Genomic DNA, 23,537 nt, shown 5'->3' on the forward strand with positions numbered 1-23,537 from the left:
GAAATTAATGGTATTTGTGGATTATGGGAGAAGGCTCATGTAAAGCTTAAACACCATCATGGTGCGTTACAATGCAAAACTATGTTCGCTCACTCTTCAATTTTTTTTTTTCCAAAACCAATAATAATGCCTTCATCAATGAAAGTCTGGGACTCAATGTAATTTATTATTTCCTCTCTTTTATTATTGTTTTTTTAGCTATTAGCTATTAAATATTGACCAATCCTTAAATGAAACAAAAAGTACTTTAAAAAGTTCATGGCAAAAATATACAATTACTTAAAAATACATACTGTCAGAGCAGAAGGTGGTAAAGTATCTGTCTCTCTGAACTTTCACCTGGAGGACTACAGGCTTCTGTCAGGGAAGACTAGTCCTGAAGCAGTGCCTGATTGCACCACGCTCATTCTTCAAGGACCACAATTACTCCAGTTCTTTCATTACTCAGTTGATCTTTGTTTATGCTGAAAGAATAAAATAAATGGAGATGAAAGTCAAATCTTATTCAGGACTCATTTCTCCTAAAACACCATCAACTTACCCATCTTTTGATGCTAGGTTTCTAAATAAAAACCAAAACAAGAACTAGTTCTAAATGTTTTGTGCCGACACTGCTGTACTAGAGCACTGAATGCATACTGCTCCGTGTGGACTGCACCTCGGGGTCTTCAAGTCAATCTATGCAATTTCATGGAATAAAACATGGAATGATCAATTGGAACATAGCTCATTCCCTGAAAAAATCTAACCAATTACTGCAGTCTGGTTAAAACTCGGGTTAAAACCTGCAGTTTTCATCAAAATAAATTCTGAAAAATGAACAACTAAGAAACAAGGCCATTATATTGTTTATGAAGTCTCCGCTGACTCCTTGAAGAATTGCCTGCTTCGTCCCTTTGCACTATTGTCCCTCAAATCCCTGTCCAATTCCCCTTTGAAAGCTCTCATCATCCCTGTTTCCATCACATTTATGAATTCCAGAGACACTCAATATTTTAATATTTTTCCTCGTTTCCCACACCCCCCTCCCATCAGTTCTTCATTTCCCACACCCTCCCCATTTAGTTTACTCATCATTTTTAAACAATGCTCCTACTCTGCAAATTATCCACAAATGAATAGAGCTCCTCTCCATTCACCTAGGCCATCACTTTGTATACTTCTATTGCCTACTTAGAATTCCCATTCATAAAAGACTCTTAATCTTACTTAGATGGAATGATGCTTGCACCCGCAAGTACCTAATGAATTTTATCCCAATGTACATCAGTTTTACACGGATGATAAAACTGAAGCAAAATAAAACATGGTTGAGGAATTTCAGTAATGTCTCATTTGAGCAATTTAACTACATGGGTCACTGAGAAAAACAATCACTTTTGATTTCAGAGTCTATTCTGAAAAAAATGATCTCAGAAAAGTGGTTCCGGGCATATTACCATAGACTTTAATACTCCACAGTTAGGAAAAAGATGATCTAATTTCTTGCTTATGAATATTAACCAATAAGCAGTGAAAATGTTCTGACATTCAAATATCTGAAACGATACCACAGAGCGTGTTCAGCTTTAAATGGAATCTGATTAAATGATCTACTGGATTCTTCCAAATCTATATCAACTATAATGGAACATTCATGCAGGAGAGGAAAATGAGTAGCATCTCAAACAGTGCAAAGGAGAACGTTTGCACCCCAAATTCCCTGACAGTTGGGAAAGCCTTTCCTCTGCATTCTCAGGAGTTTTAAATGTTTCTGAATCCACCACACGGCCAGACTGTACTGTTCACAAAATGCAATGCAGTTACTTATCTAGCCAATTCCAACAGCATCGTCCAAACCAGAGATCTCTACCCTCAAGGAGAAAGGCAGCAGGCACCACAATCTGCTTGTTCTATTCAGTTCACCATCCTGACTTGGAAATATTTTGCTGGTCCGTCATCGCCATTGGGTCTAAACACTGGAACTTCCTACCTAACAACATCGTGGGAGAACCTTTACCTGCAACAGTTCAAGGCAGCAGAACATCCCTGCCTTATCTTAGATATTTAGAGATGGGCAATAAAAGTTCATCTTCGCTTCAATGCCCAGATAGAGAAAATGCATTAAAAAACTGACATTCAGAAATTTATAAAAATTATGAAAATTAAAAGTTTGAAAATTTAAAAAAAAATTAAGGATACACTGAAAACATTTAATGTTAAAAATATGAAGTAAAATATAAATATATTGAAAAACATTACCTTACTATTTTTGTTTCCTTGCATCCACATTTACATTTTCTTAGCAAAATGCCAGCATTTACTAGCATATTCCAGGCTTTTCCTTATCTAAATCATTAACTGATTTGCAAAATGTGAGGTATTCACAACAATATCATCATAACTATAAATCCAAGATTTGAATTCCACAGAATCCTATTTGGTGCCTGTGATTTGCCTGCTGCAGATGATATAATGAACTTTGTGTGAGCTTCTGAACTATAATATACTTCCCAAAATGCTGATGGCAATAAAAGTCCTATAATCATCTCCACAGTTTTCATCACCGTGATTGCTTCCTACCATCCAATCATGTAAAAGCAATCTCAGTTACCAGTTTTTCTGTGAATTGACTTGATATGAATGAGGCATTTCTTAATAGAATATCTTAGCAAAGTACCTTACCCAATTTTCAAACAAATTCAAAATGATCAATAATTAAATTGTCATTGACCTCATTATACATCATGGCATAGTGAATATCAGAACACTTTGAGGAAACAAGACCAATGAGTTATCACTCTCTCTCACCCTACTAAAAGACAATCAGGACACAACGGGCCATATACAGACAGATGCATTTTACTGTTTACACAATGATACAACAGATCCTCCTCAAATTTACACTTACATAACCTTTGTGAGGATGACATATGCCCTTATATACAAATCTAAATTATGCCTTTTTTTAGTTGTTATTATTAAATTATCAGGTGACCTGCACATGTTGAAGCTGCCAATGCTCTAAGATGGCTGGCATTGTGACCTTAAATAGCCAATAATAACAACAATCTTGCTCGAGGAGCCAGCGCTGCCGTCGCAGCTGCGGCTTGCCTGCAGTCCGTCTGTCTTTTGTGTTTTTTGTTGTTTTTGTATGAATTGTAGTTTTAATATGGTGTAGTGTTTGTATGTTATGTTTGGGGGGGGGGGGGGGGGGGTGGGAGGGAACGGGAACTGTAAAATTCTCTCTCCCGAACGGAGACGCGACCTTTGTTTCTGTGTCGTGTCTCCGTTCCCGCTGCGGCCTACCATCAGCCATTCACCTGGGACCACCTGGGGCTCTGGTTCGCAGAGCCCACGGCCCGGACTCACCACCTGCGGCGCTGGCTGCCTGCGGATGCTACGGGAGCGGCTGCGATTCGTCTCCGGAGGCTCCGGCGAGGGCCGCGTGGACGTCGGAAGCCCGCAGGCCCCTGGATGGGGGCCGACATCGGGAGCTCCGGCAGCGGCAGAGGCAGCGTGTTCGCCTGCCCCGAAATGCGGGGCTTGGGTCGGCCCGCCGCGGACCTTTCACCGTCCGGCGCGGCCTGAAATAGGCCGTGGACCTTTCACCGCCCAGCGGGGGCTTCAATATCGGGAGCCCCGACCGCCCCGACGTGGCAAATCCAACAGCCTGACCGCGGGAGAAGACGGCAGGGAAGAGAAAAATACATTTTTGGCCTTCCATCACAGTGAGAAGGGACTGGAGGAGACTCACTGTGATGGATGTTTCTTTTTGTTTGGTGTTAGTTGTGATTGTATGTGTTATTGCATTTTTATTGATTATTCTTATTGGTCTTATTGTTTAACTGCGGGTAATGTTTCATTTCACTACACATTTATGTGTATGTGACAAATAAACGACTATTGACTATCCAGCAGATGGCACTGTTTTACACTATGGCCAACATTGCTGACACACTGGAAGGCATTACTAATCATTCAATACAGTTCCCTCTTTACATACATATGGTACCAATGGTATTATACAAGTCAAGCATCTTTGACTCATCAATGGCAGCAAGCTGTGACATTACTCATTTAATTATTTTGGACATTGTACATCTCAAAATACTTAAGATCCTTTGAGATGTACGAAAGGCACAAATATATGCCTTTATTTCCCCCCTGCCCATTTTGCAATTCAATGTAAACAATGCTTATCATCTATAATGGGAAAACTACAGCCAGAATCAGCAAGAGAAAAGCCAGTGGCCATGCAGCCAAACCTGGTATTGGGGGCATGTGGGAGGGGCATGTGGGAGGGAAATGGGAGAAGGATCATAGTCATTTTATGGAGCTGGATGTGGACCTAACAGCTGATACCTTTCCACCTCAACCAGGCACTTCCCACTCATTAGGGAACAACCCCCAATTCCAGAAATTCACCCCAATTCCTCTTTTTCAGAACCAAAATGGAGGTTCTTTTCCTTACCTTCCACAGGTAGTTTCAGCCATTTCCCACATCACAACCCTCTGTTTCTTGGATAGATCATTATTTATCTCTTTACCGCCTGCTTTTGTCACACTAATATCACTTCTGTCATCTAATCATCTTCTGTTCAACAACATTCTATTCTTTTCTCCCCACCCTTTTTCCCTGGCTTTGTTTCTCCTTATAAGCTGCTCATTTACAACATCTCCCAGTTCTGACAGAAGGTCAATGTGCTGAAACATTAACCCTGCCTTTCTGTATGCTACCTCACCTGCCTCTTTTATTTTGTGTTTTTACAATGTTGGAATGGGATCAATTTAACAAGATTTATATTCAGTTCACGACATATAACCAATAAGGAAAGAATGCCATTAAATGCTATTACCTATCTGTTTAATTTTACCATTTCATGAAGGAACTGGTGGTAGCTGCATTTTGATTTTGCCAAACCACTGAAGGTGACTGATTACAAATAAAAAAATTAAAAATGCCATGATTAGGTCACACATTAAAAAAAGATGCTACTTGAAAGACTATTGTTACAATACAACAATAAACCTGGCAGCTTCAACTTGAAAATTCAGAGATTATAACTAAAAAAGTACATACCTCATGCATGTAAATCTAATCTTTCCAAGCGTTATTTTTCTAAATATTCAATTCCAAAAACACGTAATTAGTATAAGAGGTCATCAAAATTCTAGATTAAGTTGGATCATAATCATGATCATACTTTATTAGCCAAGCATACGAGGAACTTGTTTTGCCATACATACATACCAATTAAAAGCAACAGAACACACAAAATACATTTTGACATGAACATCCACCACAGTGACTCCTCCACATTCCTCACTGTGATGGAAGGCGAAAAAAAGTTCAATCTCTTCCCTTCTTTGTTCTACCGCGGTCGGGGGCCGCGAGCCTTCAGTTGACGGAACGATCTTGACCTCCAAATCGGGGTGACCAAGGGTGATCAAGCTCCTGCATCGGGGGGAAATCTCCTCCCCCGAGCCGGGCGATCTATCCCGGGTCGGGGCTGGTCGAAAACGTTCTGTGATTTGGAGCTCCCGATGTCGGTCTCTACCCGAGACTGCGAACTCCTCGATATTAAGGTCCGCAGGCCACAGTTGGAGCGTTGATCCCAGGCAAGGGATCGCACGCTCTGATGGTAAGTCCACGGCCCCGCGGTGGGGCTCAAAGTCAGTCCTGAGCAAGGCCTCCAGCTCCATGTTAGGCCGCAGAGCGACCGGAGATACGATCCGGAAAACAATCACATCTCCGGCAAGGTAAGAGATTGAAAAACAGTTTCCCCCGATTCCCTCCCCCACCCCCCACATAAAACAAACCAGAGAACATTAACACAAACTTTTAAAACATACTAAAAGTAACAAAAAAGACGAAAAAACAGACAGACTGTTGGCGAGGCCATCATTGCAGAAGCCGCCACCCGGTGGATTTCCATGTTGTTATTCCCCTGAGGCCATAGTAATACATATAGCTAACATGAACAATATTTTGGTAAACAAGCCTGTTGAATATGAAAAAGTCAGATAGTTTTAAATATGGGTTCCATTTGCATAATGTGTATAAACAATTAGATAGAATAATTGCCCTAGGTACTTAAAAATTGGAATTAAGACCAAAACTGGTATTTGTGGAAGGCAAGAGCAAATCAGATAGAAGATGAACTGCTTCACAAAGAGACATAACAGGCAAAGGAAGAAAGAGAAGAGAAGGCATAATTAAAAAATCCAGTTGTTTAGTGGGGTGAATACCAAAGAATGGAATTAGGGTATTGTGGCGCGTCGGAAGAGGCCCGAAATAAAGGCGAGAAGCCGGGTATTTCGGGACGTTCTGTTTTATTATTCCTCAGTTATCAGACCGGTCGAGTCTGCTGGAATGGCTTCGCGCCCAAAACCTTGTCCTTATATACGTAGTACCGGACCGCCCCCCCTGGACTGGTCCATTCCCGTGCCGAGGGGTCGGTAGTGGTATGGCCCGACCCTTGGGAGCCGCCACAGGATCCCCCCCCAGAACCGGAGGCACGAAGCGCACTGGTGGTCGCACAACCCGACCGGACCGCGTTCGGTATTCGGTCGACAGAGGGGCCGGCGGAGGCACAGTTGGAGGGACAGGTGGTGGGACCCGCAAAGGTGGGCGACCTCGTGGCCGAGGGTGGGCCACCCGCACCGGTTAGTCAATGTCTAAGTGGGCCGGCTTCAGGCGGGCAATTGACAGCCTCCGGCCGGCCCCCCATGTCCAAAACAAAGGTTGTCTGTCCGTGCTCCAGCACCCGGTACGGGCCCTCATACGGCCTCTGGAGTGGCATCCGGTGGGCGTCACGGCGCAGGAACCCAAAGGCGCAGTCCCGGAGGGCCGATGGCACGTAAGGGCGGAATGTCCCATGGCGGGACGTCGGCACGGGTGCGAGCATGCCAACTCGCTCTCGGAGGTGCTGTAGGGTGGATGAGGGCGGTTCCTCTCGCCCCGGCAACGAGGGCACGAACTCCCCAGGCACCGTGAGCGGGGACCCGAATACGAGCTCCGCGGATGACGAAGCCAGGTCCTCCTTGGGCGCAGTCCGGATGCCCAGCAAGACCCATGGTAGCTCGTCCATCCAGTCGGGGCCGGCGAGTCGCGCCTTCAACGCTGCCTTCAGCTGCCGGTGGAACCTCTCCACCAGGCCGTTTGCCTGCGGGTGATAGGCCGTGGTGTGGTGCAGCTGCACGCCCAACAGGTGGGCCATGGCCGACCACAGCTCAGAGGTGAACTGTGGCCCCCGGTCCGATGAGATGACCACCGGCACCCCAAAGCGAGCGATCCAGTGCGCGGCTAACGCACGAACGCATGTAGCTGTGGCTGTGTCGGCCAGCGGTATGGCCTCCGGCCACCGTGTGAAGCGGTCCACCACCGTGAGGTGTGTGATGCCCCGGGACGGTGGGAGAGGGCCCACAATGTCCACGTGCAGGTGGTCGAAACGCCGGCAGGGTAGACCGATCTCCTGGAGTGGCGCCCGGACGTGGCGTTGGATCTTCGCCATCTGGCACGGAATGCAGGAGCGGGCCCAGTGGCCAACCTGCTTGCGCAGACCGTGCCACATGAACCGCGCAGCTACCAGTGCGGTCGTCGCCCGTATGGATGGGTGAGCCAGCCCGTGGACCACGTCGAACACCCTCCGGCGCCATGTGGCCGGAACGATGGGGCGCGGCTGACCTGCCGACACATCGCACAGTATCGTCGCTCCTCCGGGGCCGAGGGGGACATCCTCAAGGCGGAGGCCAGAGATGGCAGTCCGGTAGGTGGGCATCTCCCCGTCCGTTAGCTGGGCCTCCGCCAGGGCAGAATAATCAATGCCGGGCGCCACTTCTAAAACGGCATTGATGGCGGGGCGAGACAACACGTCGGCCACCCGGTTTTCCTTCCCCTCGATGAAGCGGATGGAGGTGGTGAACTCCGAGATGTACGCCAAATGGCGCTGCTGTCGGGCGGACCACGGGTCGGAGACCTTTGCCAGGGCGAACGTGAGCGGCTTGTGGTCCGTATATGCGGTGAACGGGCGGCCCTCCAGGAAATAGCGGAAGTGGCGCATGGCCAGGTACAGAGCTAGGAGCTCGCGGTCAAATGCGCTGTATTTCCTCTGGGCGTTGTTGAGGTGCCGGCTGAAGAAGGCCAGGGGGCGCCAACCCCCGTCCGTCAGTTGCTCAAGCACGGCACCAACCGCCGACTCTGAGGCGTCCACCGTAAGGGCTGTCGGGGCATCCTCCCGTGGGTGAACCAGCAGCACAGCCCGAGCCAGGGCCTCCTTCGCGCCGTCGAAGGCCGTTACCGCGTCGTCGGTCCACACGATGTTTTTACGCTTCCCCACCAGCAGCTCGTATAGCGGCCGCATGATGTGGGCCGCGGAAGGCAGGAACCGGTGGTAAAACGCCACCATGCCGACGAACTCCTGCAGACCGCGCACCGAGGACGGACGGGGAAATCGGCGGATGGCGTCGACTTTGTCCGGCAGAGGAACCGCGCCTTGCGAAGACACACGGTGGCCGAGAAAGTAAATTGTGGCCACGCCAAAGCGGCACTTGGCGAGGTTGATAGCCAACCTGTGCTCGCTGAGCCGCTGGAAGAGCTGCCGGAGGTGGGCACAGTGCTCCTGCCGCGAGCGGCTGGCTACCAAGATGTCGTCGAGGTAGACGAACAGGAAATCCAACCCGCGACACACGCCGTCCATTAGCCGTTGGAATGCCTGCGCGCCGTTCTTGATGCCGAACGGCATCCGTATGAACTCGTACAGTCCGAACGGCGTGATGATTGCCGTCTTGGGCACATCCTCCGGGCGGACCGGGATCTGGTTGTAGCCTTGCACCAGATCCACCTTCGAGAATATCGTGGCCCCGGCCAAATGGGCGTTGAAGTCCTGGATGTGGGGCATGGGGTATCGGTCCTCGGTGGTAGCGACGTTCAGCCGCCCATAATCCCCGCAAGGTCTCCAGCCCCCGTTTGCCTTGGGGACCATGTGGAGTGGGGATGCCCAGGCGAATGTCGGCCGGCATCATGTGCAGGTAAGTGTACTCAAACATCAGGCATGGTCTGTGCCCGTCGAGCAACGCAACCATCTCCTTCAGGAGGCTAGATGGGCGCCGGTCACTGAGGCCTGACATGTGGAGGAGCCTTTCGGCCCGCTCCATTCGGGTTAGCCCGTAGGTTTGGAGCAGCAGCTCCTTAAGGGCTTTATACTTATCGTGGGCCGGTAGGTCCTGGAGGAACTCCGTTACCTCTTCGGCCGTGTCCTGGTCAAGGGCTCCCACCAGGTGGAAAAAACGGGTATCATCTGTTGTGATGCCCCGCAGCTGGAATTGGGCCTCCGCTTGGTAAAACCAAACGTGAGCCCGGGTGGTCCAGAAAGTCGGGAGCTTGATGGCTACCGCGTCGACAGCTGCGGCCTGGTCGGCCTGCGAGCCGGATGGACGGTCGGCTATCCATCATTTGTCCATCCTAGTATGAATGGACCGTCGAGGTCACCAATGTGGCGCGTCGGAAGAGGCCCGAAATAAAGGCGAGAAGCCGGGTATTTCGGGACGTTCTGTTTTATTATTCCTCAGTTATCAGACCGGTCGAGTCTGCTGGAATGGCTTCGCGCCCAAAACCTTGTTCTTATATACGTAATACCGGACCGCCCCCCTGGACTGGTCCATTCCCGTGCCGAGGGGTCGGTAGTGGTATGGCCCAACCCTTGGGAGCCGCCACAGTATGACAGTACTAAATTAAACTAGAGGAGAATTAACTGCCGACTATACACGAGGAACATATTCAAATGACGTTCAATCTTCTGTCGGCTTGCATACAGAGATTCAAGACAATGCATGGGGCTCATGTTAAAGCAGATTTGATGATAGGTATGAATTGGATAAACGAACAAAATAATGGTAACTTACTAAGTTAACATACTATATATTTTTATTAGTCCTGCTGCGAACAAGAAATTGTGGGAAGAAAGGGAAAGGGACTGGAGTAGTGGAGGAAGAGAAAGCAGGGGGAAACAGGGGATTGGAAATGTTGTGGCTGGGAAAGGGCCAAACAGGGTCAAGAAATCAGAGACCGAAAAAAAATGAAAGGACAAAAGGAAAAGGAAAGGGAAGAAGGTAATGAGGGTCCATTATGACAATATCTATTGAGAGATTGATATTTTACACTAGTACTGGGGTTGTTAATTTATTGAATTAGTTTATTATACATTATCTCTTTATTGTGTTTACAGGACTTGATGCTGCTGCAAGTAAGAATTTTATTGTTTTGTGTTGAGACATAAGACAATTAACGACATAAGTCTCTTGACCGACAGAATCATGAACTGAAACAGAATGGTGGCCACTCAAACCACAATGCTTGTATTGCCTCTTTGAAACAGCTATCAAATTAATTCTGCTCATCTCTTTCCCGAAACTTCAACTTGCCTAGTTAGAATTCTAAAAGTAAAAAAAAGTTAAAGAGATTCATGTTGCTTCTGCCCGTCTCCTTAAGCCCACGTCCTCTGATTATCAACCCTTTACCACTGGAAATAGTTTCTCCTTTATTTACTCTTAAACTATTCATGATTTGGGACATTGAAGATGATTTTACCAGTCCTATCAGGCAATTTTAACATTCTCGGCACAAACAAGCTTCTTTTTCTCCAGCAGCTTCACATAAATCAATTCCCTGGTACTATTCTAGTAAATCTAAATCTTTGTTACAATCTCTGTATGGTTTTCACATCCTTTCTCAAGCAAATGAGCCAACTAAGACTTTACCAGCGTGTTAAGGTTCAGCATATCAAATGCAATTTTAGACACTTTTTCCGATACTAATAAACTAAAAAAATTATTATTTAACTTTAGACATATAGATGGTTTATTCCCCCTGTAATAAGCTTGTTATAAAATGTACGATTGGGCTTAGGTAAAGTTGCATCTTGAATGAATTAAGCTAATCAGTTTTAATAATTATCTAAGTTAAATGGTTAATTATGTTTTTAAAACTACACTGAATCTGGAATTTGCAATACATTCTTGACCTACAAAAGCCAAATAAAAGTGTTTCCGAATGTCCAAGAAATCTGACACAAGATAGACACAAAACGCTGGAGTAACTCAGCGGGTCAGACAGCATCTCTGGAGAAAAGGAATAAGTGACGTTTTGGGTCAAGCCTCCTCTTCAGACACAAGGTTGGACTAACGCAATATTATTACATTTAATATGAACAGTTCTGGCTACATTAAAAATACCCAATTTTTCCTGACATCAAAAGATTTGTGTGCAAACTTTTACTTGGTCCCCCCCTTATCACTATATTTTAGATCAGCAAACTCATTTCCTACGCTCCGTGCCTTTATGTACACACACACATCTCATTTTAGACTACTTTGCACTTCTGCCATCTAATTCCATCCACTGTATTCCAGAATTATAACTCTATTTGCTTCTCATGCTTCCTTATGTTTCTCTACTCTTCTCTATCCTGGTGAATACTCACAAAATTAGCTTAAACCTTCTCTTAGATTAGGATTTCATCTGAGAGCACCAGTCCTGGACCTGTTGAGGATTAATTTGCTAATTTGGATAAATAGAATAGGTCCCAATATTCCAGGTGCTTCTCTCATGCATTATTTCTCTAGCTTCATATGAACGCATATATTATCCTGCTACTCCTAAATTCACTCGCACTGGGAATAATCAAGGGACAATTTCCTCTGAGGATGTGCTTTTTAACTTCCAGGTTCCTCAAGCTCTGACTGTAGGACCTAGAAACATACAAATAAATGCTCAGCTTGTTAATACTGTAGCCAGAATGTTTTTTTATATAGTCTGAAGAAGGGTCTCAACCCGAAACATCACCCATTCCTTCTCTCCAAAGATACTGCCTGGCCCGCTGAGTTACTCCAGCTTTTTGTGTCAAGCTTTGGTTTTATATTAAAGCTAGTCTCTTGTGAGCATGTATCTGATATCATGTTAGGAAGCACATTTTAGTTAGCTTGTGAAACTATATATTCAAGAAGCTTTAGTTAATCCTAGAGTTTTATATGGAGTAGTTTCAGTAAAATGATTGAAAACTTAAATCAGTCAAAACTGATCACTTCAATTTCGTGAAGATGCAACCAATGTGGAAGACTAATAGAACCTTTTTTGAAATAAAAAAACTTCATTCCAGAAGGAATAAACCATGTATACATCCAAAAGTTAAAGATGGGCAAAGTGATAGAATAAAGCAAGGTGGCTAATTAATGATCTGATCACATATATGGAAGAATACATAAAACCATCATTGCATTTAATCTCTTTATCAGCTTATCTTTCTGTCTAACTTATTTTCAGAAAGCATTGAGCAATGATCGAGCTACAAACTGTTATGCCATTCTCTCATCAGGAAATTACAACTACTGTGAGTCTGTGGGTAACAGTCTAACACCTTTTTAACATTAAATATGACTATCACAGCACCACCTGCAGGAAAACCAGATACAAGCATCACATAATGAGAACCAATATACAATGCCCTCCATAATGTTTGGGACAAAGATCCACCATTTATTTATTTGCCTCTGTACTACACAATTTGAGATTTGTAAAATAAAAAAATCACATGTGATTAAAGTACACATCGTCAGATTTTAAGAAAGGCCATTTTTATACATTTTGGTTTCACCATGTAGTAATTACAGCAATGCTTATACATAGTCCCCCCCACCAGTTCAGGGCACCATAATGTTTGGGACACATGGCTTCACAGGTGTTTGTAATTGTAATTGCTCAGGTGTGTTTAAGCAGGTATAAGAGAGCTCTCAGCACCTAGTCTTTCCTCCAGTCTTTCCATCACCTTTGGAAACTTTTATTGCTGTTTATCAACATGAGGACCAAAGTTCTGCCAATGAAAGTCAAATAAGCCATTATGAGACTGAGAACCAAGAATAAAACTGTTAGAGACATCAGCCAAACCTTAGGCTTACCAAAATCAACTGTAATGGCAACTTCAGTCCTTTTCCAATAAAGTCCTTTCCAATTGTCTTATTTCACAGAGGGTAGGGGTGAACGATCTTCACGCAGAGCCCCCAACAGAGAGATCTTAAAGACGTTTCAGTTTAATTAGTCGTTTATTGAAGAAGTAATACAAACAGATCTGTATCTATCCAAACTTTTCTCTCGTCACAGGTCTGTAAGCTATATCTCGCCATACTCCTCCGTGTCTGCCCCTCCCATCTCAGCATTTCCAGGTATAATACCTAGTTCTGGCTCCTCCTCATTATGCACATATATGTATTTATCTCACGACAACCCCCAAGTGTCCAAAAATAAGACAGCAAGATACAAAATATAATATGCCAAAAACAGCTAGTACAAACACAAATGGCTCCTACATCATCATTAAGAAGAGAGCACTGGTGAGCTTACTAATCGCAAAAGGACTGGCAGGCCAAGGAAGACCTCCACAGTTGATGACAGAAGAATTCTCTCTATAATAAAGAAAAATCCCCAAACACCTGTTTGACTGGTCAGAAACACTCTTCAGGAGTCAGGTGTGGATTTGTCAATGACCACTGTCCGCAGAAGACTTCATGAACAGAAATACAGAGGCTACACTGCAAGATGCAAACCACTGGTTAGCCGCAAAAATAGGATGGCCAGGTTACAGTTTGCCAAGAAGCACTTAAAAGAGCAACCGCAGTTCTGGAAAAAGGTCTTGTGGACAGATGAGAGGAAGATCAACTTATATCAGAGTGATGGCAAGAGCAAAGTATGGAGGAGAGAAGGAACTGCCCAAGATCCAAAGCATACCACCTCATCTGTGAAACACGGTGGTGGGGGTGTTATGGCCTGGGCATGTATGGCTGCTGAAAGTACTGGCTCACTTATCTTCATTGATGGTTCAACTGCTGATGGTAGTAGCATAATGAATTCTGAAGTGTATAGACACATCCTATCTGCTCAAGTTCAAACAAATGCCTCAAAACTCATTGGCCAGCGGTTCATTCTACAGCAAGACAATGATCCCAAACATACTGCTAAAGCAACAAAGGAGTTTTTCAAAGCTAAAAAATGGTCAATTCTTGAGTGGCTAGGTCAATCACCTGATCTGAACCCAATTGAGCATGCCTTTTATATGCTGAAGAGAAAACTGAAGGGGACTAGCCCCCAAAACAAGCATAAGCTAAAGATGGCTGCAATACAGGCCTGGCAGAGCATTACCAGAGAAGACACCCAGCAACTGGTGATGTCCATGAATCGCAAACTTCAAGCAGTCATTGCATGCAAAGGATGTGCAACAAAATACTAAACATGACTACTTTTATTTACATGACATTGTTGTGTCCCAAACATTATGGTGCCCTGAAATGGGGGGCTATGTATAAACACTGCTGTAATTTCTACATGGTGAGACCAAAATGTTTAAAAATGGCCTTTATTAAAATCTGACAATGTGCACTTTAACCACATGTGATTTTTTCTATTACAAATCTCAAATTGTGGGGTACAGAGGCAAATAAATAAATGATGGGTCTTTGTCCCAAACATTTATGGAGGGCACTGTAACCGTTGCCCGGATTTAAATATATGCAAGATAATGTACCTTCAGATTTTGCAAAGTTGCCCCTGTATTGCACAATCAGGTCACCGGGTCCAGACATTTGTCTCATACTGTCCAAAAATAGCTTTCAGTTGCCATTGAATTACACGGTAACCTAAAGAGTTTGGAGAAAGATTTTACAAGACTTAATAACAACATGATAAAATGTGTTCAGTTAATTGCCTTTATGTATTTTAACACCTTCGGTTGAACTTCTCAATTCAAGAGGACTTAATGAACATTTTTATTCTAATACAGGCAAGTAATGAATTGAGTCAAATATCTGGATTTTAAGCATGTGCAAGAGGGGGTTAGGGGGTGGCACAGTGACACAGCTGGTAGAACTGCTGTCTCACAATGCCATAGACCCGGTTCCATCCTGACCTCGGTTGCTGTCTGTGTGGAGTTTGCACATTCTCACTGTGACCGCGTGGGTTTCCTCAGGGTGTTCCGGCTTCCTCCCACATCCCAAAGATGTTTGGGTTTATAGGTCAATTGGTCACTATAAATCGCCCCTAGTGGGTAGACAGTAGATGTGAAAGTGGGATAACATAGAACTAGTGCGAATAGGTGATCGATGGTTGGCATGGACCTGCTGGGCCGAATGGGCGTTGTAGCAATTCCTCTAAGTAAACAAAGCAAATATAAAATGGAGAATAACTGAACATGGATAAGAGATATAATTCTGTCTCTAATTTGTCTTTATTTATATGAACTATTTATAATTGCTGATATCCACATTGGAAATGGAAATCACCCATTTCAGCTTGCCATGGCTTAAGTACTGATTCCTACCTTTAGTAGGATGTAGCACTGCTAAAGTGCAAGAATTAAATAAGACAAACCTCACTATCAACATGTGCTCTGATGATGAAAGGTTGCCCTATTTACACAAGTCAGTGTAATTGAAAACAACTGCGGAAGAAATGCAAAATGGGCAGAAAATGATACATAGGTCTTTAAAATTTAGAAGCCTTGGGAAGGAGATGAATATAAAAAATTACTTTTCTCCTAAAATGGTTGTACACGAGAAATGTGAATGGATGTATGAGAAATACATAATAAAGATAAATATACATAAATTAGGCAACAATTCCTCAAACATACAGCACAGATGATTTCTTTTAAATTGGATAATGAGAAAATAAACCCAATAAGTTATTGGAGAAAAACAAATCGGTAATATGAAAATTACCAAAACGCTTCAAGTTCTATTTGACAATAGACAATAGGTGCAGGAGTAGGCCATTCAGCCCTTCGAGCCAGCACCGCCATTCAATGCGATCATGGCTGATCACTCTCAATCAGTACCCCGTTCCTGCCTTCTCCCCATACCCCCTCACTCCGCTATCCTTAAGAGCTCTATCCAGCTCTCTCTTGAAAGCATCCAACGAACTGGCCTCCACTGCCTTCTGAGGCAGAGATTCCACACCTTCACCACCCTCTGACTGAAAAAGTTCTTCCTCATCTCCGTTCTAAATGGCCTACCCCTTATTCTTAAACTGTGGCCCCTTGTTCTGGACTCCCCCAACATTGGGAACATGTTATCTGCCTCTAATGTGTCCAATCCCCTAATTATCTTATATGTTTCAATAAGATCCCCCCTCATCCTTCTAAATTCCAGTGTATACAAGCCCAATCGCTCCAGCCTTTCAACATACGACAGTCCCGCCACCACAAATCGGATTTCAAGAAAAGATTGACTAACAGGAAAGACAATAGGCATATATCTTTTCTTGCTGGCAAACATAACAAGTGTTGTATCACAGGGATGTGAGCTGGAGCGTCAACCTGGTGCAAAATGTATAAAAATGTATAAAAATACCCTTTATTAAAATCTGACAATGTGCACTTTAACCACATGTGATTTTTTCTATTACAAATCTCAAATTGTGGAGTACCGAGGCAAATAAATAAATGATGGGTCTTTGGCCCAAACATTATGGAGGATACTGTACATTTGTCTTTTCAGTTCAGGCCTTTGTCCAACCAACTGCCTGTCAAAAAACCTCCCCTCACCTGTAACTGTCACTTAACAGGCTTCATCCTGCTCCTCCTCACTTCCAGTTTTCTCTCCCCCACCCCACAATAATAAGCAATTAGTGTGAAGAAGGGTTCCCCCAACCTGAAACATCACCTATCCATGTTCTCCAGATATGCTGCCTGACCCACAGAGTTACTCCAACAAGGTGTCCCTTATAAACAAAAAATACCATTTTGATCAGTGGTTCCAATCCATCAGTAGTCCTTCTCACTTCCCTAAAGCCAAAAGCAGGTAGGGTTCTCTAGATAGTCTGGAAGAACCTCTACTGCTAGCAACTGAGGAGATCTTTGCATTTTAAATTTCCAACACAAAATCAGTACCCAATCGCCACCCACTCCTCTTGGTTGGTGTCCAATGCCAACACAAACAGCCAAAAAGTAGTCCCGATCTCAGAAAATGTCAACAGAAGTTGGGATCAATCAGGATTCAGACTTGGGAAGGCAGTGATTAAAATCATGTGACTAGGAATTAGGGCAAGTTGGAGATAGGGAACGAAAAGAGACTGGGAAATTGTAGTGGGATCGAAATGGGTGGTCAGAGAGAATAGCATTTTCTGGAGAGCTTGCAGGAGCAATTATGGTGCCCAGAAAGGAAGAAACATTACACATTTTGTGGTGAAACAATAGTTAAGTAACCCAGAATCATATATCATATCATATCATATATATACAGCCGGAAACAGGCCTTTTCGGCCCTCCAAGTCCGTGCCGCCCAGCGATCCCCGTTCATTAACACTATCCTACACCCACTAGGGACAATTTTTACATTTACCCAGCCAAATAACCTACATACCTGTACGTCTTTGGAGTGTGGGAGGAAACCGAAGATCTCGGAGAAAACCCACGCAGGTCACGGGGAGAACGTACAAACTCCTTACAGTGCAGCACCCGTAGTCAGGATCGAACCTGAGTCTCCGGCACTGCATTCGCTATAAAGCAGCAACTCTACCGCTGCGCTACCGTGCCGCCATGCATCCTGCACTGATAATATAGAACCAGAGTTCGAATGTCACCATGTGAGCTGTGGAATTTCAATTTAGTTAATGATCCGGAATATTAACAAAAGGCTATTCACCAGTTGGGGATTCACCCTTTGCCGGGGATTGAAACTCCAACTGCGGGGCCTGTGGACTTTAACATCGTCAAGCTGCGGTCTCTGGTGAGAAGAGGCCAATTCGGGAGCTCCAAGAGCGGAGAGAGTTTCAACCGACCCGACGCGGGAGTTTAGATCATCCCGAAGGAGGCTTCGATCGGCTGTGGGGCCTTTGATCGCCCCGACTGCGGATGGTTTGACTGCCCTGACCGAGGGAGAACAAAGAGGAAGAAGTTTGAACTTTATTGCCTTCCATCACAATGAGGAATGTGGAATCCACTGTGGTGGTTGTTTATGTTAACGTTTATGTGGTTGTGTGTCTTGTTGCTTTTCACTTAGCATGGCTGTATTGTGACTCAAATTTCACTGTACCTAATTGGTACATATGACAATAAACTAACCGTGAAACCTTGAAAACTTGATGACTATGAAACTGCTGGATTGTTGTAAAAGCGCATTTGGTCCATTTATGTCCTTCAGGGGAAGAAATTTGCAGTCCTTAACTGCTCCAGCCTGTGTGTGATTTCAGACTCGTAATACGAGGTTGAATCTTGAAATGTCCTCTGAAACAGCCCAGAAATATGCACTGTTGAGGACAATTAGGGACAGGCAACAACATTTTATCTGTCTGAGATGTCCACGCCACCAAAAAAATTGACCAAGTTAAAAAAGGGACAATTGAAATGCCTTAACCGAACTGCTAGTTGATTAGAGGTTTCATAAACTATTAACCGACATTAAACTATTACACCGACCAGACTAAAGAGTTAGTGGTGGACTTTAGGAGGAGAGGAACACCCCTGTCCCCTGTATCCATCAATGGTGTGGATGTGCAGTTTACCAGGGAGTACAAATACCTTGGAGTGTACCTGGACAGTAAACTGGCCTGGCCCAGGAACGCACCAGGCCCTGTACAAGAAGGGGCAGAGCTGGCTGTACGTTTTGAGAAGGCTCCGCTCCTTCAACATCTGCAGTAAGATGCAGATGTTCTACCAATCGGTGGTAGCCAGTGCAATTTTCTTCGCTGTTATGTGCTGGGGCAGCAGCTGGGAAGGCCATGGGCATCAACAGGATTAACAAACTCATCACGAAGGCTGGCTCCATCCTGGGGGCGGAGCTAGATTCATAGGAGGTGGTCTTGGAGGGGAGGATGCTCCTCAAACTGCGGAGCATCTTGGACAATACAGCTCACCCCCTCCATGACACACTGGTCAACCTGAGGAGTACTTTCAGCAACAGATTGGTTCCACCAAGATGCAAGACAGAACACCACAGGAGATGTTTCTTCCCTGTGGCTTTCAAACTGTACAACTCCTCCCCCTATTGTCGTGGGGTAGACTGACTCTCCTCAACCCACCCATAAACAGGATATTCATTCTTTGCTATTGTTTGGAATACCATGGTGGCCGATTGCAAAATAAACAAGGCTTTAGACTTTACTTGAGATTTGACTAAGGCATCGTCCTATCAATTTCCTAGTCAAGTTTGAAAGAAGTTTTTAAACGTCTTTAATGCAAACATGCTGCAAATATATGGAAGATTTGCCAGCATTTGAATGAGACAGCATATTTATTTATAGTAACCAGCTCATTAATAAAGAATGCAATCATTCAACAAACGAAAGTCAGACAGAAGGCTAGTTATGAGTGTTTGATGTGGTTGAAACCCTCCCCAAATAAAGAGCATTATCCATCCATTCACACTGCACAAAACAAACCGCTGGAGCCAGAATGCAGAAACCTTTAACTTCTATTCTTACTGAGCTTCAAGTCATAATGCTAAAAAGCTGCAAGACCATCCAAATATAACAAAGAATCAAACTATCAAGTCAGTTTTTTTTATAAACAGCACGAACCTCATTTTACATATAGCAATTATTGGTATTAGATCATTATTGTTATGTGGACCAAGATACCATTAACAAATGTGATTTCAGCAATTTTTATTTACAGGTTATATTTCTTCCTGAATTTAAAAATATCTGGACAATACTTGTCAAACAAGTTATTTTTTGGGAACAAATAAAACAATGATTTGCAACTGCAATGGTTTAATTTAATTCTCAAAGGGATTCTGCTGCGAACCTAGAAATACTTCCAGCTAAATAATATTTCCAATTATCCACCTGAGGCTTTAGCTGAAAACAGAGAAGAATTAATGACTACCTCAATCTGTCTCCTTCAACTACTTTTAGGTGATGCCGGCAAAATAAATTATATAATTCATTCTCTCTGATTTAAACAAGATGCTCACCTGCAAAAAAGAGCAACCACAAAGAAATTGCAGAAGGTTGCCATGAAGGTTTTAGAGGGCTTAACCCAAAGTTCAGATGTTTTTATTTGGAGAATATCAGCTGGGCAGGGCTGGATTAACATAGTAGCAAAGGTAGCATTTGCTATGGGCCCTGCCCTTTCGCAGGCCCCGCGCTAATTGCTTGAAATCGGCATCCCTAAATGTTTGAAATCAGCAGGGACGCTGTGTTGCGCGCGCCGCTCCCCAACCGCCACGGTTTGAATGTATTGGCGGGGCTGCACGGACCAATGGGCAGCCGGCGCCTTAGCGCCCCGCTCTGCCGGTGGTGGCTGCCCCGGCCGGGAGGCGGTTGCTGCGCGGCCTCCGTTGGGGGCTCCCGGAGGTCACAACAAGGTGTGGTGGTGGTCAGCGAGGTCTTGCAATCCCTGGTTTGGATGTGCGGGGTTGGGCTGACTCGATGTGGAGTTTGGCAGAAATGCCGCGGGGAAAAGCTCAGCGGGTCAGAAAGAGAAACAGAGTTAATGTCTCGAGTTGGCGACCGGTCGTCATTCCTAAATCGCTTTAAGTCGGACGGTGGAGCACTGTGACTCCTTGTGTAAAGGTCGGAAGGTGGTTTCTAAAGTACAAGTGGGGATCTCTGCAGAGTCTGGGCAGGAAATAAATCACGCCCTTGCATTGGGTGGTGATTGCAGTGAGGGTGAGTGCAGCCAGCGGCTGCTCCATGTGTGTGGTGGCGCTGGCGACATCAAGGGCAGCTCTCTCGGTGTTGGTGGTGCCGGCTGTACACCATGTTCCCATTTGGGCGGCAAGGCCCCCAGATGGCCGGCGCCTCCCTCTCTTGCGAGTCAGGCTCGCCCGCTTTGACCCCGGGCTCCACTGGCATCGTGTGCAGGTTTGCCGGGGACGCTGCCTTAGTCTGTGGGTTCTGGGGAGGGGAAAGGAATTGAGGGGCCCGGCGGCTTCCCGCCCACCCAACCAACTAACCAAACATGCCCTCCAGGACAGCAGAGTCCGGCCCAGTTTGCCAGCTGCCGTGGGGAATTGAGCCGGACTGTCAATGGGGAACCTGCGATTGGTGGCAGGGAATGGCCCGGTTTGTGACTATTCACCAACTAGACCTCATCTCACTAATTGAGGCCAACATGACGAGCCCTTTAAATCTGGCCGAATAAAGTTCAGATATGTGAGAGCCACAGAGAGAGGCCTTGGAGGAGTGTAAACCTACTCAATGGTTCAAGAATTTGAAATGTTCAAAAATACTGTGGTCATGTTTTCTCTATCAACAGATGCTGTCGGGTATTTCCAGCACTTTCTGTACTGAGCTAGAATTGGAACCAACTCTAAATCAATCACATATGTTACCAAATCTACGGACTACTTTTAAGTTAACAACAGAATTATAATTCTATAAACTTTACAGTGATTCAATAACAAAGTTATTAAGAATTATTGTCTCTTACATCTGCTACAAAACAAACAATATTTTACATCTGTTAACTGTTATAACCATTTCTTTAACCGCAAATAAGTGTTTTGCTTAATACATTTGCCAAGAATAATTATTTAAAGTTTTCAGGAAGTAGAATACAAGAATGCACCATTAATGAAGACAATTCATAGAAACCAGCAGCAAATCGTATCACTTCATGATAGTTCCTAAAGGTTGCATTATAACTTATATCTAAATTTGGTCTAGTTCCTTGCACTGGAAACAGCTTCTATCGAGAAGCATTATTAACTTAAAAAGACTGCATTGAAAATTTGCGAGGATATTGCCAAGACTTGAAGGCCTGAGCTTTCAGCAGAGCTTGGGCAGGCTAGGACATTATTCCTTGAGGTGCAGGAGGCTGAGGAGTGAATCATAGAGGTGAATGAAATCATGATGGGAATAGGTAGGGTGAATGCATCAAGAGTTTTATCCAGAATAGGGGAAAGAAGAACGAGAGGACAAAGGTTTAAGATGAGAGGGAAAAGATTTAATAGGAACCCGAGAAGCTACTTTTTCACACTGGGTGTATGGAACGAGTGGCAGAGGAGGTAGCTGAGGCAGGTACTATAATAACATTCAAAAGACATTTGGACAGGTACATGGATAGGAAAAGATTAGAGAGATATGGGCCAAATATGGCCTGTTTCTGTGCTGCATGACTATAAGCATTCATGGCATCTAATCATTGTTCCAAAGAATGCCTTCTGCATGCACCCATTCATCACCACACTAGGTTTGGGGAAATTACATTATTTGAATCTGGTGGTCTCACTGTTCCTGGTAGCTAACTACCTTCAACAACTCAATTGCTCTATTTACAAGTTCCACTCTTCTTAGGTGGCAACTCTACCAAATACCTGTGGAGGAAGGAACTGCAGAGGCTGGTGAAATTCAGCGTCTGACATCATCGCTGGAGAAAAGAAATCGGTGACATTTTGGGGCGGAACCCTACTTCAGACTGAAAGAAGGGGGGGGGGGGGTGAGAACTAGGCCAAGGTAAATCAGGCCAGCAACAGATGACCTCTCCCAAATACCTCACGTTTGTCTCACTGGGATTCTTTAATTTGGATGCCAAAAACAAAATAAATCACACAAATCTCTGCAAATGGAGCCTTCAGCTGTCATATTTGAGCTCAGTTGTGTGCAAATCACCCTCCAACGTCGCCATCAAATCTACTCCAACTGCCTCCCCTGGTAGTGCATTCCAGGAATTTCCTTGCATATATGCTGATTGAAACTTGCTAAACATGTTATTATTTGGGTTTTAAAACTTGTAGAAGAAATTAAATATTCTCACTTTGGATAAAGTGGATTCACGTGAATTAGGATTTTACCCTGACCTTGATTTTGCTAATGATGCTGTCTTTTGGTACCACATTAGAAAGCGTCACAGAATGTTGCTCACAAAAACGTGGCTATTCAGATTTTGCGCTTTAAAAAGCAGCTATGTTTAGTTTCATCTCTGATTTCCTTCATTTTCAGTATCCTTTTCCAAGAAAACTGATATCCCACTATCCGATTATGTGGGAATCCCGATTATTCAGCACCTGGATTGTGTTTGAAACTCTCCGGGACCCCATTTCCCGTGTGCCCACGAAACTCAACAGGGTCCCGCTTGCCTTGTATACTTAAAACTCACTGGTATCCTATTTCCCATGCTTCGTTGAAAGTCGATAGGATCCCCATTTACCCTGTCCCTTTCAAACCTACCGGGCAGGGACTATTTTCCCACATGTATCCTTGAAACGCACCAGAGCCTTGTTTCCCTGCGTATCTTTGTAAACCACTGGGGCCCAATTTCCCACATTCCTTTTAAACTTAGTGGAGGTTTTATTACAGTATTGAATCTAAACCACATTGGGCAATTAATACAAAATAACATCCAATTGTACACCATCTAATTCCCAAGCATGCCAGATTAACCGCTTTATGGTAACTTCTTTCAAACTGATTTTTGGCATTAACTTTAACCCTGTTTTTAGATTGTGTTCCAAATCTAGACAAATTCCCTCATTTGTCAATAATTTTGAAATCTAGTACTTTAATCTCTGGGTGTTGACTCAGTTCGAGCGATCAGCATTTCGCTAGCTATTTTGTCAAAAAGTACATC

At 44.4% G+C, this 23,537-nt stretch overlaps 1 protein-coding gene across 5 annotated transcripts in view; it reads right to left on the reverse strand.

Moving 5' to 3' along the window:
- The window catches only part of zbtb20 (zinc finger and BTB domain containing 20), a 230,607-nt gene that overhangs the window by 44,174 nt on the left and 162,896 nt on the right, over window positions 1-23,537 (reverse strand). For 4 of the 5 annotated variants that reach the window (XM_078409123.1, XM_078409120.1, XM_078409122.1 and 1 more), the window contains exons 5-6: window positions 14,553-14,664; window positions 294-464 (exon numbers count right to left, since the gene is read on the reverse strand). The gene's annotated coding sequence lies outside the window, so the exon portion shown is untranslated. Of the gene's footprint in view, window positions 1-293; window positions 465-5,062; window positions 5,102-14,552; window positions 14,665-23,537 lie in introns of all 5 variants that reach the window. The other variant, XM_078409121.1, reaches the window with a different exon arrangement.

Source organism: Rhinoraja longicauda, chromosome 12, assembly GCF_053455715.1.
Source record: "Rhinoraja longicauda isolate Sanriku21f chromosome 12, sRhiLon1.1, whole genome shotgun sequence".
NCBI lineage: Eukaryota > Metazoa > Chordata > Chondrichthyes > Rajiformes > Arhynchobatidae > Rhinoraja > Rhinoraja longicauda.